Genomic DNA, 3,647 nt, shown 5'->3' on the forward strand with positions numbered 1-3,647 from the left:
TATACTGCTCTTTAGGCCCATTTAGTTGTCAATACTGTAATCTATAATTATAATATCCAGAATACATTCATTTCTGAGAGCAGGAGGTGATAATAAAGGAAACATTACATCATTCTAAAGATAAGGTATTTGTTATATGTCAAACTCTACATTGAATTATGTAATAGATGATTGTCCAGTCTTCTCAGTCTTGCCTAACAATTCTAAGTAGAATCATTTACCAGATACATTTCATAACCATTAAGAGATCCATGCTTTCAGACTGGAGAGATGGTTCAGCAGTTAAGAGCACTGGCTGCTCTTACAGAAGACCCGGGTTCTGTCCCCAGAACCCACATGATAACTAACAGCCATATTTAACTCCAGTTCCCAGAGATTCAATACATTCTTCTGACCTCTGTGGACATTCAATGACAGGTGCACTTACATATATGCAGGCAATATACTTATACAGATCAAATAAAAATAATAAAAAATAACTAATCGGGGGCTGAACAGATAGCTCAGTGGTTAAGAACACTGGCTGTTCTTGCAGAAGACCCGGTTCGAATCCCAGCACCCACATGGCAGCTAACAACTGTCAGTAACTCCAGTCCCAAAGGATCCGACAGCCTCTTCTGACCTCCACTGGCATTGTATGACACGGGTGCACTTACCTACATGCAGGCAATACATGCATACACATAAAATAAATATAATAAATAATAAATAAATAATAAATCAATTAAAGAGAGATCCATCCTTTGTCCTCCACAATAAGGCCTATTCCTTCTGTTTCTGTATGTTGTTCGTTGTCCTGTGCTTTTTACTTTTTTAAACATCTAAGCATTTCTGCTCTGTTCAGACTCTGAAGATATACTTGCCAAAACACCTCCTGAAATGAACTGCTAATAAAATATTTTTACTTTCTTTTGTTTTTTCTTCTTTTTCATATATATAGTGTATGTATTGATATAGGAAACAAGAATTAAATTCTAATCTTCAATGCTCAGATGTGTTTAAATATATTTTCTTAATGTCTATAAATCATAGGGATGAGGTTTTAAAATGCATTCAAATGCAACAAACTCTTACATGTAGACAGGTAAGGAAAAAGTATTTAATTCATATAAATATTCCCTGAATAAACTGAAATTTTTGAAACAGTGCTGCTTATAGAATATCAACCTAATTATTGCAGAATATCCATTTATGAGACTAAGAGTAATACTTTTCCTTATTCCATAGAAAAAGGTTACCGCATTGTATTTGCCTATCTTCTTTTTTATGGAAACATAATAGGGAAGGTTGGAAAACGGTGGATAAATTTCCATTCTATCCCACCCTTTAATAGGCCAAATGCCTAGGTACTTTAAAAAATCCTCATTTTTCACTGCTGGCTTTCCAGCACGGGTGGTGAGGGATTAGTACCTATGCCAAGTTCTTCAGAGCCATCGTGTCCCTTTCCCTTGCACCTGTTAACAACTTCAAGGCTGGAGCTGATGAAAAGTGAGCAGAAATGGTTTGCCTCTTATCTTTAATTGGTGCCATTGCCATTGGAGACTTGGTAAGAGCACCTTGGGACTGAAGGGCATGGACAAAATTTTGCTAAGAAGTGGACAAGATACTTCTTTTATAGGCATCAACGACGGTGCTACCATTCTAAAAAATATTGCATTGACAACCCAACAGCTAAAGTTTTAGTCATGTCAAAGTTCCAAGATGATGAAGTTTGGTGATGGCAGTACCTCTGTTACTGTTTTAGTAACATAGTTACTATGGGAAGCCAAATCTTTAATTGCAAAAAAAGATTCATCCACAGACGATCATCGCAGGTTGGAGAGAAGCTACAAACCAGAAAGAGAAGCTCTGTTGAGTTCTGCTGTTAATCGTGGTTCTGATGAAGTCAGATTCCTGACAGATTCAATGAATACTTCAGGACCTACATTGTTCTCAATGCTTCTTAATTAATCTCAAGGACGATTTTATTGAATTCGCTGTAGAAGCTCTTCTAAGACTGAAGGATTCTGGTAATCTCGAGGCAATTCATGTTTGGAGAAAGTAGGTGGCATTCTGGCAGACTACTTTTTAAATGGTTTTCTCCTAGATAAAAACATTGGAGTAAATCAACCAAAGAGCATTGAAAATTCTAAAATTCTTATTACAAATACTGAAATGGATACAGGCAAAATAAAGATACTTGGTTCTCCAGTAAAAGTTGATTCTACAGCTAAGGTTGCAGAAATTGAACATGCAGAAAATTAAAACATGAAAGAGAAAGTTGATCGCATTCTTAAGCATGGCATAAATTGCATTATTAACAGTAGTTCATTTATAAATATCCTGAACAGCTCTTTGCTGTTTCTGGTGATATGGCTATTGAGCATGCGGATTTTGCAGGTGTGAAGCGTCTAGGTTTGGTCACAGGTGGTGTTATTGCCTCTACCTTTGATCACCCAGAACTGGTGAGCCTTGAAAGTTGCAAACTTATAGAAGTGATGATAGAAAAAGACAAACTCATTCACTTTTCTGGGGTGGCCCTTGGTGAAGCTTGCGGCATTGTGTTCCATGGTGCCACACAACTAATTTTAGATGAAGGCGAAAAGCATTTGCCTGTGATGCCCTTTGTATTATTGCCCAAACTGTGAAAGATCCTAGAACAGTTTATGTAGAAGGTTGTTCTGAGATGCTGATGGCTCATGATGTGTCAGGAATTGCCAGAAAAACACCAGGAAAAGAAACTGTACCCATGGAGTCTTCTACAAAAGCACTGAAAATGTTGTCATCCATCATAGGTGCTAATGACAGTACAGATCTGGTGAAACAGCTCTGAGCTGCTCACAGTGAAAGCCATAAAAGCACTGGACTAGAAATGATTGAAGGTACCACTGAAGCCACGGCAATACTGAGTATAATGGAGAGTTTCCAAGTGAATTGACAGGTCCTTCTGAGTGAAATTTAAGCATCAGAGGTGATCTTACTTGTGGACAACATTATCAAAGCAGCACCAAGAAAACGTGTCCTTGTTCAGTACCCATATTAAGCATTCCCCTTTACTATTGATCTCTGGACCAGTTCATAGCATGGTTGTATTTGAAAGATTTCAACCTTTTCAAGAAGATTGGAGTTGATGTGCCTGTTACATCCTTAAGTTTGAGCATTTAGCTGATTTTCTGTTTTAAACACAGGTCTAGTTTATTGCTCTTTCAATTTTCATATAATTCAGTTGATTTACATATTCATTTTTCATATTGTGTATTGAAATAAAAATGCAATTACTTCATTAAAAAAATAAAAACTCATTTGGAAAATTTTATTTTTGATATTTTATAAGTTTGTGCATTTCACATAATAGATCTTAATCAAATTTAGACCCCCTCGTCCATCTGCATCACCACCCCACTGTATTTCATGCTTTTTGTCGTATATATTAAGTCCTATTAGTTCAAGCATGTGTACCCAGATGTCCCTCAATACAAGTCCATCCACTGGAGTCTAGTCAGTCTACCTAGAATCACTCCTTTAAAGAATTTCTACTCTCCCTTACCCAGCAGTAATCACTTGCCAATAGTTCTTCCACTAGGGTTGGGGCCTGCTGCCCATTTCCCTGGTTATTTGTGCTTTTTTCTGATTGAGTCAGTATGGATCTTGTGCATACTGTCAACATT

General features: G+C 37.0%; 1 pseudogene; it reads left to right on the forward strand.

Annotated features, from left to right (window-relative positions):
- Positions 1-1,438: 1,438 nt before the first annotated feature.
- Positions 1,439-3,022, forward strand: LOC103746244 (annotated as a pseudogene).
- Positions 3,023-3,647: the final 625 nt, after the last annotated feature.

Source organism: Nannospalax galili, unplaced genomic scaffold, assembly GCF_000622305.1.
Source record: "Nannospalax galili isolate Female #2095 unplaced genomic scaffold, S.galili_v1.0 scaffold3, whole genome shotgun sequence".
NCBI lineage: Eukaryota > Metazoa > Chordata > Mammalia > Rodentia > Spalacidae > Nannospalax > Nannospalax galili.